Source organism: Phalaenopsis equestris, unplaced genomic scaffold (genome assembly GCF_001263595.1).
Source record: "Phalaenopsis equestris unplaced genomic scaffold, ASM126359v1 Scaffold210636, whole genome shotgun sequence".
Classification (NCBI taxonomy): domain Eukaryota; kingdom Viridiplantae; phylum Streptophyta; class Magnoliopsida; order Asparagales; family Orchidaceae; genus Phalaenopsis; species Phalaenopsis equestris.
Genome location: NW_018229707.1, coordinates 70,177 through 83,432, shown reverse-complemented (window position 1 = coordinate 83,432; position 13,256 = coordinate 70,177). Strand labels below are relative to the sequence as shown.

Below are 13,256 nucleotides of genomic sequence, written 5' to 3'. Positions count from 1 at the left end.
ACGTCGCAATCGTCTTCGAATCTCTTCCTACAACCCCTAACAGAGATTCGTCTATTACTGTGTTTCCCTTTTGTTTGAGTCATATTGTAACACTATTTTTATATTAATCAAATTTTATTTTTGTGTTCCGTCACATCCCAAATAGTTCTAGTATCATTTGGTATCAGAGCTAGTCCAACCCTAGTCTCATCTTAGGGTTTCCTAGCATCCGCCCCTACTCAATCCACCTCCATCAAATTTTATTCCTTCTTATTCCGAACTCTAGCCATGCCACTGCGAAGAAATGCATCAAGCTCTACTCAAGAAGAGATCTAACGAGAAATTCATCATCTGCAACGGAGACTAGTCGAGTTGGATAACTGAAACCAAGAAGATATTGCCTTCGACCGCGATCGAGAAAGTCGAGAGGAAGACAGGGACGAGGATCTAAATATGATCCACAAGGAAGATCACAATGGCGAGGAATATCGACCGCACCATTTTGGTATCCAATATCTAAGGGGACCGAGAGAAGAGACCCCTTATGAAGGGCAGTGAGACTTTGGCATCAAAGCTTGAGGGAGGCATGGACCCCGATGAGTTTATCAACTGACTGCAATCAATCGAAAGAATCTTTGAAAATAAGAACATACCAGAGGACAAATGAGTCAAGCTAGCTAGAATTAAACTAAAGAATGATGCCTTCTTATGGTGGGAAAATCTACAAATGTAGAGAAGGAGAGAAAGAAGTGAGAAGATAACTAAGTGGGATAAGATGAAGAAGATAATGCAGAAGAAATACCTCCCACAGTAGTATCGTCAGGACATTTTCCTAAAACTTCATTACTTGCAGCAACAAGATCTATCATCTGAGGAGTTCATGGCACAGTTCGACCACCTGCAGTTAAAGCGCAAGCTGACAAAGCCAGAGAAGCACACAATAGCTAAATATCTCGGGGGTCTAAAGACCTCCATTAGTAATGTGGTATAACTAGAGTCATACTGGACATTGGGGATGTCCAGACACTAGCCATTAAGGTGGAAGGCAACCGTCGTCCTTCAGACCACCACCTTCAGCCAAGCAGTCACTTGCAACTATTACAACCAAAAAGGGTGACTCGGGAGGAAATAACAGAATTGGACAATGAACAGATAAAGCAGATTAGAGCGGAAAAAAGCTAGAGAAAGTTGGTTCCTCCAATAAAGTGCTAGCCAGAAAGTGTTTCTGGTGCTACGACTACGGTCACATAGCTTCCAGTGGCCCAACAAGCTGAGACGTCACACTTGCAAATCAAGGCGCTGTTGAGAATGTCAATGAGGAATTAAAGAGTCCAAAAGAAGAGCTTCTGCTCCACGGAGACGAAGGAGAAGCGTTAGTCGTTCGACAAACACTGCAGTTCGAGCCAGAGGGCATCAATCCTGGTTAAGGTATAACATTTTTCACAACAAGTGCACCGTCGAGGGGAACGTCTGCAGCCTGATCATCGACAGTGAGAGCTACGAGAACGTGGTGTCCGCGCTCATGATGAAAAAGTTAGGATTGAACACAAAAGCATCACTAGTCATATTCCCTTACCCGGTTGAAGAAGAGAAACAAGATACGACGGGTTCAAGAACACTTATTTTTTAAAGAAGAATGGTAAACGTATTGTTTTACTACCAGTTAAGGATACAAAAGACAGGAGCGATACAGAGATAGCATTAGTTCCTCGTACCGCTTTCCTGCAGTCAGTTAGAGATACCCCTGTTACACTAGCATTAGTCCTCCTAGAAGGAAGCGAGGAAAGAGAGGTACCAGCAGTACAACAACCATAACTACAGAACTTTCGGGATGTTATGACAGACAACTTACCAGAGGGATTACTTTCATTAAGGGACATCCAACACATTATAAACCTTATATCAGGATCCAAATTGCCAAACTAACTAATCTACAGATTAAGACCCGCATAGTATGAAGAACTACAGCGACAAGTGTTGGATCTCGTTGCAAGAGGGCTAGTTAGAGAAAACAGCAGCCCTTGCATACTCTCTACCCTAATGGTGCTTAAAAAGGATGAATAGCGACGAATGTACATTGACAGCTAAGCCATCAACAAGATTACCATCAAGTACCAATTTCTCATACCTCGCTTGGATGATCTCTTAGACCATCTACATGGAGTCACTATCTTCTCCAAGATTGACTGGCGCGTCGAATATCACCAGATACGGATGAGGTTAGTAGACTAGTGGAAGGCCGCCTTCAAGGCGCGGGACAGACTTTATGAGTGGACCGTTATGTTTTTTGGTCTGTCGAACGCACCTAGCAATTTCATGAGATTAATAAACCAGGTATTCCGACCTCACATAGAAAAGTTTTCATTATCTACTATGATGACATTCTACTTTATATCCAGTCAAAGGAGGATCACTTGCGTCACCTGAAGGTTGTATCTGAGGTACTGCGAGCCGAGCAACTATATGTGAAAAGTCAGGTAAGCTTTCTGGATTATATCATATCTAGTATAGGCATTCAAATGGATCTCGTAAAGTTAGAGGTCATTATCAGCTGGGTCGTACCACATTCATTTATCGAGTTGAGGAAATTTTTGGAGTTGACATCCTCTATCGAAAACTCATCAGAAACTTCAGCACTATCACCTACCCTCTGACTGAACTTCTAAAAGAGGAGTTTACTTGGACAGTAGCAGCCTAGAACAGTTTTGACACACTGAAAGAGAAGGTGACTCAGGCACCCGTGCTAGCACTACATGACTACAACCAACTTTCGAGGTAGAATGTGATGACTCCGACGTGGGGATTGGAGCAGTACTAAGCCAAGGAGGACACCCCATCGCTTTCTTTGGTGAAAAGTTGAACGAGTCCAGGAAGAAATACTCAATTTACAACAAACAATTCTACGCCACCATAAAAGCTTTGGAACATTGGAGTTATTACCTATTGATAAACGATTTTATATTATTTACAGATCATGAGGCCCTAAAATTCCTTAACAGTCAGAGCAAACTAAATGGAAGACACGCCACCTGGGTGGAATTCCTAACCTCATTCTAGTTTGTGCTAAAACACAAGGCGGGAAGCCAAAACTGCGTAGCAAATGCACTGAGTCGTCAACACCTATTTATCAGATCCATGCATGCTCGAGTTTTGGGGGGCTTCGCGGTCATAAGGGACCCATATGAAGCAGACGAAGATTTCAAAAACATATAGGAGCAATGTTAGGAGAAGCCAGCAAGGCAATATTACCGCACAGATGGATACCCGTTCCACCAGAGTTAGTTGTGCATTTCCCAGTGTTCACTAAGGGAGACCATTATCCAGGAAGGCCACAGTTGAGGACTAGCAGGCCATTTCGGTAGGGACAAGACCCTCACCCTCATATGAGAGCAATTTTATGGCTAAATCTGACAAGAGATATAGAAAGACATGTCAGGCAATATAGGATTTGTCATCTGGCAAAGATAAGAGCTCAAAACGACGGATTATACGCACCATTTCCAGTACCAGAGGCACCGTGGGTGGACTTCAGCATGGATTTCATGCTAGGACTTCCATGGACTCAAAGGAACAAAGACTCTGTAATGGTTGCAGTAGACAAATTCTTTAAGATGGCTCACTTTATACAATCACCGGACACTAAACGTCTCTCACATCGTTGATATATACTTCAGAGAGATTGTAAAGTTGCACCGAATTCTTAAGACCATCACCTCCGATAAAGATGTCAAATTTCTAAGCCACTTTTAGAGGATAGGGAAAGCTTGGTACCAAACTCCAAATCAGCTAGGCAACTCATCCGCAGACAGTAGTAGTAAACCCAAGCGTCGACAATCTCTTAAGATATGTCGTGGGAAAAAACATAATACAGTGAGATCTTATCTAGCCCAAGCTGAGTTCGTCTATAACCAATCCATCAACCAAATTACGAGATAAACTCCCTTCAAGATTGTGTACAGACAGTCCGCTCACGCCATAAGAATTGATGTCACTCCTATAATCTTCGGAAACCAGCAAAGATGCCACAGAATGAGTTCATGAGATTCAAAAGCTCCATGAAGACGTTGGCAAGGAGATTGTTAAGCAAAACCTCAAATATTAGGCACAAAAAAAAATCTAAGAAGTAACATTTCAACAAGGCTGCCTCGTATAAGTTCGGTTAAAAAAGGAAAGATTTCCCATAGGATCATTTCGAAAGTTTAAGCTGAGAGCAGATGTACCTTTCAGCGTATTTCAAAAGCTAAACAACGCTTATAAGATCGATCTGTCTGGGGATTACTACATTTCAACCATGTTCAACGTCATCGACTTGACGCCATACTTTGAAGAGCCTAAAACCTTGAGGTCAAAGCTTCCCCAATCCCGGGAGACTGATGCAGGTGTTGAATCAGCGCCCAAGTGCGGGTGTTGAATGTGTCCTGAAGTAGGGCGCTTCAATCCCATGAGGTAAGAATCCCAGCGATGCTTCGCAGGAGCGGAAGCTGGGCGGGTCGCAATCCCACGCGTTAGCAGAAGGCAGATCGCGAATTCTCATTGGGGAAGTTGGGCGGGATCGCGAACTGTCACGATCCGGGAGCTGCTTCATGAGTATGTCGCACCTATCTTCGTTTGGAAAGGGTCTTTATGGATTCTTCTTGCCTTGTGTAGAAGTTTCCTTTGTCCAACGAAAATCTATAAATTGTTATCCTTTGTGTGTGGGGAGTCAGTTCAGTGGAGTTGTCTTCTGATCTACTGTGTGGAGTCTCTTCCCACTTGTTAGGGTTGTATCCAACAATAAGTGGTGCTTTGGTTGTATCCTACTCCGAGATGGTGTTGCAAACTTCCAATCTCCTTTGCTTTTTCTCCCCAACACCTTTTCTTACCTCTCCCCTAACTGCCAACCACCCCCATATTCCTTCGCCACTCTATCGCCTCGCTACTTCCTCCACGACCTCACTGTTTAACCTACCTACAACCAACCAAACACAATCCCTACTTACCCAAAAAACCACTCACCCCACTGACGCCGCCACCGCCACGCCTTCGAATCTTTTCCTACAACCCCTAACTAGAGATTATTCTCTTATTGTAATTTCCTCTTTTTTGAGTTGTGTTGTAAAACTATTTTTATATTAGTAAAAGTTTATTTTTGTGTTTTGCCACATCCCAACTAGTTCCGGTATAAAAAATTCTAATCATTCCACACTCCAACAGACTCATGATGCCACAACAAAGGCCATTGAGAGTAGTATGTTGCAAAAATAACCAAGACCGGTCTAACAACATTACAAAATTATCGATCCAAGCCAGTTGAGACAAGAATGAGATTCTATTTGAAAAACCAGGATTAATCAAGAGATTAATACTAGTTTTATATGTTTCAACAGCGCCGAGACAGAAAAGAACATATTCAGCAAAGCAAGAGGGCCAATCTGAGGCACATCCAGAATTTACCTTATGCCAGTTTAAAAACCCAAAGTAAAAGCTCACCCAAAGCTGTCCTTTAAAGCCTAGATTTATGCACGTGCCTCTTAGTTTTGTGATCACATTCTCACATTTAAGAAATCAGCCCAGCAAATCAGAAATAAGGTGAGCAATTTAAAACTTGAAAAAAAATTATTGACAAGTTCAAAACCAATTACTGTTCACATTCCTACCTTGAACTTCAGCTTTCATTAAACCACCAATAAAGCCCACACTGGCTTGGCAAAGTTCAATCAGCCTCCATGGACATCATAAATTAAATGTACTCATTACTTTACAATAAATCATTTGTCTGTTGAAAAGAAATAAAAGTTCCTACACATTTCTTATGTATTTATATACTTGTTTCTTCATGAAAAGTATTCACAGTTAGCATCTTCTAGAGTATTTCTCGAGTAAAAAAAAAATGATAAAATACCTTATAGCAATGTCGCAATTCTCAAGGTTAAAAAAAACAGATTGGACATTAAGCAGAGCAAATGAGAGGTTCAAAGTTCAATAATTCAACTAGAAATGATCTAAGGTGAATCGAATGACATAATAAATATTAAAATTATTTTAATGTTATTTCAATGATATAATAATGATGCAATAAAAATATTTTCACCAATTTAATATAAAATATTCTAATTCAAAAGATTTCACCTTGAATATTTCAATATGATTATGAAGCAAAAACTAGGCAAATCTTGAAATGCTAAGCTCCTAACCTACTATTGACCTCACTTTTGGTTGAGATTTAATTTTTCCTCTTTAGTAGCCTAAGGTCTAGCCATAGGACTTTCCTGTTGACTATTCCTAGAAAACTAGAAAAGAAACCCTCACCTTTAGAAATTCTAAACTCCTTTTGCTCAACTTGAGATTCCCAGATTCCCCATATTGGTCCTAATCTCTAGCACTTAGTAGGTGGGGTCAATATAGAGTAGCTCGAGACGAGTTCCCATATAATTGCTTGACCTTAGGGTTGACCCCGGATATTGGTCTGGAGCTGTTCACTCACTGTTACTCCTTTCACCCCCATTCATTCATAACCCCGAACCTAAACTCGTTGACTGTCATACCCCGATCCTTTGGGAGTCTCATGTAGATGGTCTTCTAGACCCTCTAGCCCTAGGTTGGGGTTTAGCTAGCACCAGTACATAGAGGACCCAGATGGAGATTCCGTTGGTCCATGGCTCAAATCAGGATGGTTAGCACCTCAATTCCACCAATTACCCAACTTAGCCTTTTGGCCCCAAAACTAATTTGGACTCTTTAATTGACCTCCATTTGATCTCAATTTGTCCCAATTTGAATCCTAAACCCTTCATAATAATCCTAGACATTAAATTGAACATTTAATTGACCTTGGTCAAGCCTCAATTTCAACCCACATTCAAAATTCCCAAATTTGCCCTAAATTGGCTCTCTCCCCAAATTCCACCAAATTGAATGTCTAAAGCCCAAAATTGACATCCAATTGATGTTAAGAACTCTTTATAACATTCCCCTAGACCACTTTGAACCATCAATTTGGACCTAACCCAACCATAGCTTAACCTAGACCCAAGTCTAGCCCAACACCCTCAAATTGGCTAAATGCCCAAAATCCACCAAGTTGACTCTCCCGATCAACTCTCCCGATCAACGTTGACTCTCCCGATCAACTCAAAATCACTTCAAATCTTTTCTAAACATCTCATGACAACCATCTACACCATCCTAATTAATTGAGCTCGAACCAAAATTTTTACGAGAAACGGATCGCGACGCGTTTTTGACCCGATCGTCGGCGAGGTTGCCTAAACGACTTCAAATGGCGAAACAAACTGCGTCGACGCGTCCGGAACGTCGATTTTACCTAAGGGAGATGTTCGTTTCACTGCGACGATGCGCTTGGGAGGGAATGAATAAAATAAGTATAATAATAATAATAATATTATTATTATTAGTATTATTATTATTATTGTCATTACTAATTTGTACATTCGGTTTCCAAGCCCCCTCTCCCTAATTCTGCAGAGACTCGCGGGCCTTATGCCCTAACCTGTTTCGTTCGCCTGGCCCGTTTCTCGCCCGTCCCGTTAGGTTCCCGCGCTCTCACTTGTCTTGCTCGCACGCCCGACCATGGCACAGCCCCTCCATCCCTTATCTCTGCCACAAATCCTATCCTCTGCGAGATCTTCCCGTCTGCCTCCCTCGAGCAGCACGCATGGAGCGTCTGCTCCGCTCGTTTCCTCGAGTTGTCTACGATCTCTCCATCATCTTCTCTCTTCCTTCTCCCGTCTATATAAGACTTAGAGCATTTTAAAGGCAGAGAAAAAAAAATTTTTGAGAGGGAGGGGAAACTCTGCAAAAATTCTTTCTCACCTTCTTCTTTAGTTCTTCGTGCTCGGGTTGACTTCCTCTTGCTGTTGGAGAGGAGTTAGAACTAGGAAGTGTTTTTCTGAGGTTTTTTTTATTTTTGTTCTGCATTAAAGAGATACTTCTCCCCCTCCTCTGTGTCTTTCTCTCTCTCGATTTTGCTCGGCCAGGGTTGCTGGGAATAGCATTTTTGGGCTGGTATGGCATGCTAGTCCAATGTGTTTTATGTATTTTGTAGTATTTTGTGATATTCACCATTCAAGCATATGAAAATAGGATTTTTGAACATATTCTAGGAGTTAGTCCTGATTATTTGCTAGAATCAATGAAAATACAGCATGTTGTTGGTTGCCTTCTTTTTGCTTTGCCTTCTTTTTGCTTGAAATACTTGGAAGTGTCATGGTGGTAGCTTTGAAATGAGATTTGCTCCTCTGAAAATGCATGTTGGGATGAACTATCAAAGCTCTTTATTACTGTTACTCCCGTTTAAAATGAGTGTTGGAGATCTCGCTTTTCTTTTCATATATATATGGGGCTCGATTTTGGTTCCCTGTGGCTTTTCCTTGCTCGAAATACATGCTATGAGAAAATTTCTTTAATTTGGAAAGCCCTGTAACTTGTTTTAATGGCTTGGTTTAGCTCCTCGTGAGGCACCCTTTCTTCTCAGATATCTGTTGGGAATTGTTTCATGCTTGGAATAGGTATTTTGGTGACCTGGACTTGTTCTTTATACTGTTATTCCTGTTTGAATCTTGTTTGAAATGTGTATTGGCATTACATCTTGAGTTTTAAAGGCATACGGTTTTTTTTTCTTTAGCCTTTGGATGGCTCGGTTTTGCCTTGGAATGGCTGGAGCTTAATTACTATTTGAGGCTTGGGCCTTAATTTTTATTGGAGCTCTATTTTGGCCTTGAATGGCTTGGTTTTAGCTTCTCGTGGGGCTCGGCTTTGTCTGTTAAGGTTCTTTGAGGTTCTCGGTTTTACCCCTGGGTTGCTCGGTTCCTGCCCACCTATTGAATTCATTTTTGTATGAAATTGGAGTGTCATTGGCTGCCCCTAGTTAAATATATGTGCAGGTTCATCCCCAAATAATTTAAAGCCGGTTCGAGGCTCGGTTTTGTTGGTTTTGGCCCTTGCCGGAGAGCTGGACCTGTGTGGAGTTTGCTCCTGTCTGCTTTAGCCCTTACCCGAGGGCTTGTCGAGGGAGCATAACAGCAGTTGTTAGTGATCGTCTTTTTTTGTTGGTTGCCTGGGCCTTGAGCCTTAGTTGTTGGTCCTTTTGGTTGCCTCGGCCGTGAGCCTTAGCAATTGATCCCTCTCTTTATTGCTTTGGTCGAGAGCCTTAGCAGTTGTTTGTCGACCCTGGCCGCAAGCACCTATGTGGTTTTAGCCGGATGATTTCATGCTTATTTGATATAAGGAGCTTTTGATTAAACGAGGAATTGATTTTTTTTATTTTTTTTTGGCATGATTTTGGAAGTGCAAATGGTTGTCGTCCCTGGGTTACATTCCTTTTGATCAAGTTGTGAAATCTGAAAGAATTTGAAATTTTATTTTGGAAGAGCATAGGGTTGGTCTAAATTGATATCATAAAGGATGTTTCGGAAGTTTGACATTGAAGTTGTGATATCGTTCGAGTGCAGGCTCGGGTGTGTGAGGATATGTAGTTAGTGGTGAAGCCATGTATAAAGTTGCCACATTGACTTGGGCCCGTTTCGATTTGCTCGAGACAAGATTGGGAAGAGATACCCTCCTTGGGTTAATCCACTTATAAAAAATGAGAAATTGATATCCTTTAGGATTGATTCAAGGATCTTGGGGCCTCCTTTTTTAGGTCTTTTCTTCATGAGTTTTGAGAGCTGATTCATCCTCCGTCTTTTCGATGTTTTAGGTGAATCAGTTCCTCCTCTCTCTCATCCCCATTTTTATTCTTTTTTTTCTTGCTTCTTGGTTCGGTTTTCAGTGCTTATGTCTGTGACATAAGTGCACACGTATAGCATTTTGCTATATGTGAAACCATCAAGCAAGGTTGCAAGCAGGTCGATTTTGTTTTGGGGCTTAGAGCGATGATGACAAAGGCGCGCTGGTGGTAGAGCAGAATAATATCTCATCCTACAACACCAGGACTCAATTTTGGAACCTGATGAACTATAAGATGAAAGTATCATTCACTGACACAAGACTAACGGGGGACCCGTACCTTCTTAAGTTGTTGGTGGTCCTACGCCCGACGACGTAATCGACTCGTGGACAACTATACTTTTTCAAAATTGATAAAACAAGTTGATAAGAACAGATACAATAAAAAAAATATTTTCACTACAAAAATTGATACAACTTTCCTTTTGTATGCATGAAATCTATATGCATGTCAAAAATAATAAATTTTAAATATATATCACAACTTGGTTGTCCACCTGTTGATTACCAGTTCTGGGCCAAGGAGTACCCTCCTAAGTTAGGTTCAGTAGGACATCCTTCTAGTGGAGTGTCGGGCTTTATATATTAGTGCTCTTAATTTTTAAAATTTGATTAAAGATCACAAGGGTTTTGGATTGATAAATGCATTCAACAAGCTACTGCTGGGACCTAGACAATACGGAACTCGGCATGAGGTAGCATCCCATGGATGACTTGAATGCCCTGATTTCGCACCAAGACATGTATAAATGAATCAATAGTTTGTAACTTAATTCACACATACATCTAAAAACTAATACCTTTTCATGTAGTTACATAGCAAAAATTAACTGTAAGCTCTATTGTGAAAAGATTTATGAATTTTCTTTTTGATACTTCATTGATTTTAAGTTGTATTTTGTTCTTGATACTTTCATTTTGTCATATTCATGAAAAAGAGTGAATCTTTAATTTTATTTTTTTTTAGGCTGTGATTGCAATGTCATAATGCAAAAGTTCATTGATTGCTCAAAAATAGCAAACCACTAATCCTCCTTTTGTATGAAATTCAGGAGTAATTTTCTTGAGGTAGATTTATTTGTTTAATTAAATTTCCTATAATGTTGAATCAAGATTTATTTAGATCTATAGGTGCCAGCGCCTTTATAGTTAATTATTCTTCTTGATCATGAGAAAACAATCTTAGTTAAAAAGGTCACTTATGCTCAATTTTAAGATAAAATTTTAGATTTGAAATTACTTAATGTGAAATAGTTAAATGAAATGAGATAAAGCTGATATAGTTACTTGGTTTCTTCATCTCAGGCATAGTGGGATTTGAGTCATCACACGCAAGGAACGTAATTAAAAACCATGGGTTATCTTTTAGCAGGCATTCCAAGCAAACTAGAGTGTAAGCCCTTAAGTGAAACGCGAAATTTTGAGAAAGACACCGACTCATACACTAACAAAAGGATTGTATTGCAAGTTTCATTGAATGACTTAAAGGCATATAGCATGGACAGTTGTAGTTTAGATGCGCTAAAATTGGCCATTAAGGGCTCAAAGAAGAATGTTTAAGACATATAGCATGGCCATTTGTTCTCCATGAGTTTTAGTTTGACTCAACGAAGAATGTTTAAGACACATGGGTTTTAGTTGGTTTAGTTTTGACAATAAGAAGACAACAGGCCTATGATTTAGGTGAGAAACATGATTTATTATACCAAAGGCATGACAGGTTGGGGTGGAACCCTAGTTTGCTTCATTGAAGAGGGCTTAATGTACCATATATGTTGAATGGCTCATGGCCATGAAACATGGCAAATTTTAGCCTAGGGAGTACAAGGAATGACCACAGATGGCTCGAAAGCATGGCAAGGCTTGTCCAATTTTATGACAGCAGATCTTAGTTTATTCTGTGGTGATAATTCCTTAGGCATGCAAAATTTAAGTTTGTCATATTTAGGCACTCTTTTGTTATGATCTTTTAGTCCATATCAAGACATTTTACTCAATTTCCTTCGAAGGTAAAATTCCTTGCTATTGAGATTAGCATATACATGCTGAAGGACATTTTGATGTATCCAAGAGTTGCTTCAAATAGGGAGGACTGAGTTAAGCACAAGCCTTGGGTTAGAATAACTCACTCCAAGGAGATGCCTTTGGCATAAATTGATTTAGGGTTACTTTGATATGTGTTAAAATCACCCAAATAGACCAAGCAAACTTGCAGAATCCAGGTCGGTCTAACTTGGGCAAGTGGATGGCCATGAGTCAATTCAGATGAGACATAGATGGGCTAATAGAAGGTACATGTAATTTCAAAGTCAGGGCTCACATCATAAACCTGCCCATAAAAATGATTTGACTAGTTATGAGAGCTCATCCTAAAGTTGTTTTGGCTAGGTAGCATGGAAGCCAACTCAATTATGTGTTTTGTGAGCTTAATAGCATGGATACTGGCTAAAGTTATGTATTTATTGGCACTATATTATTTTTGCTATAAAATAATTCGATTATTGGGTCTTACATCTTAGGAAAGATGAATACGAGGTTTTGATTGCACGGATTTGTTAGCTTGTGTTAGTTAAATGAGCTAGAATAGATCACATATCTAGAGGGCGGCTCAAGTGTGAGACATACAATCTTAAGGGTGAGGAAGATCAAAAGTAGAACTTATAAATCCTGAGTATAAAGAATGTTTGATGATGGGTATCGTGATCATACCATATATGCAAGGTGCTTCATATTAGTTTATGTTAATTGGATTATAATTTTATTTAATTTAAAATTTATAATTATAATCATGAACACATTTTGTAGATATTAGACTTAACCTGGCAATTATAATGGGACCACAATCACTCCCATAGTTGATGTTTGTGTTGACTAGGTCTGTTGAATCATATGAACGACTACTTATTTGGTTTGATTAACCAAGTAGAATAATATGGTGTAAATCACATTGTAACATGAGTATTGAAAGGATAGCTCATGCAAAAATGATGGATCAATTGAGGCACGTTCGCACCCCCCCTACACCTAGGGGCGTATTTATAATGTATTTGAATTTAAAAATTCCTTTGGGAGAGCATTATAGTTATTTATGTTGCCAAGAAGTCTATTTAACCTTCAATATAAATTTTATAAGATCATTTAAGAATGCATGAATATATTGGCACACTTCTTGGAACAAAGTTAAGGCATAAAACATGGGCATGTTTTAAAAAATGAAGTGAATGAGTATTTAAACCCAAATCAAGTGATAATGTTACCATCCACATGTCAACTTGAATTGGCTAGGAGTCAACCGATGTAGATTCATGTCGAGGCTTGAATGGTGGACAACCACTCATGCGTCAAGTATTGAAAACATATTGGACAACACTAACTTATGGAGCCAAATCATGGGCAGTTTTTATGGCTCGTATGACCATTTACAAAATATTATTCATTGCTACTTTTAATGCATTGACTTACAAGCCCTCCTCAAATATGTGAAACGAAGAGATTTTGTGAGAAGTGTTAGCTTCATCCTACCATGGCAAAGCATCATATTCAATTTTGTT

The 13,256-nt window shown here is 39.8% G+C and overlaps 1 protein-coding gene across 2 annotated transcripts in view; it reads right to left on the bottom strand.

Annotated features, from left to right (window-relative positions):
- Positions 1-13,256, bottom strand: part of LOC110036770 (plant UBX domain-containing protein 1) — a 58,475-nt gene that overhangs the window by 27,476 nt on the left and 17,743 nt on the right. The window lies entirely within an intron of this gene.